Source organism: Pteropus vampyrus, unplaced genomic scaffold, assembly GCF_000151845.1.
Source record: "Pteropus vampyrus isolate Shadow unplaced genomic scaffold, Pvam_2.0 Scaffold947, whole genome shotgun sequence".
Lineage (NCBI taxonomy): Eukaryota > Metazoa > Chordata > Mammalia > Chiroptera > Pteropodidae > Pteropus > Pteropus vampyrus.
The window spans coordinates 11,294-12,448 of NW_011889728.1; positions in this window are offsets into that span (position 1 = coordinate 11,294).

Consider the following 1,155-nt stretch of genomic DNA (forward strand, 5'->3'; position numbering starts at 1 on the left):
AGCACTCGACTCCTCTTCCCTTCGCTCTTAATTCTTCCTCCCTGCACATGGCCAGAATCCTCCCTGAAACGTGTTTTACATCCTGAAGAAAGCAGTGTGTATCAGTCAGGATAAGCTAGGTTCTGCTGTGGAAACAAACCATCTCAAAAATCTTTGGCCATTAAATCCAAGGTTTTTCTTACTCGTACTGCATGTCCACCATAAAAACGTTTACGGGTGCTGATCACTATACACATGCAGAGGCCAAAGCTGATGGGGAAGTCACCATTATAAATATTAATCGTCACTCTGTCAGGAACTGAGAAAGCTTCTCGAAGACATTCTCTCCGACAACTAAATACTCTGGTCCAGAAGTGACTCACACCACTTATGACCACAACTCATTGTCCACAACTAATCTCATGACCCATTAAAACAAAATGGAGCCTGAGGTACAATCCAACGATGTATCTGTAAAAGGGAGAGTCAGAAGTATTGGCGAATGGTGATAACGATCATCACATGATTCTAATAACTCAAAAACACATAAATATAACTTTGTCAATCCTTCCCTGATTATATTATTATGAATAACAATAGTAATAATGTAAGATATATACTCTCTCTGGAATCTTTCTGCCTCCATTATTTCATCAGGCTTTACAACCACCAGCTTTCGTGGATCATAAGCTTGTGGACAGCAGGACCTGAAGCTGAATATTAGTGTTGTGGCCTTTAAGATAATAACCAGAGGTTTATAGCGACCTAGTGGAACTCAGGGACACCTAAGGCCCCATATCAGTGCCCTACTATTACTGTCACTATGTCCCCTTCCAATTATCACAAAGCAACCAGGTATCCACGACAGAAACTCACTTTGCAGCAGCCTTCCCATATGTGCAGGCACACCTGGCTTTCTCCACTTCCTCCCTCCGAGCACTTGGCTTTGCGGGAGGCTGGCCTAGACGAGCTGCCCCTCTCCACGGTTCTGTTTACACGCCGTACTCTCCTCGTGGTCACCTAAGTACAATACTCCACTTTAGAATGGCATATATTAAGTAAATTCATTAATTACAGCTTCTAGTAACTTATAATGTCAATTAGGTCCTTTGGTCCCAGGATACGTAACATTTGTTTACTGCTGGCCTCACTCTGCCATCAGCCCCGTACTCCTTC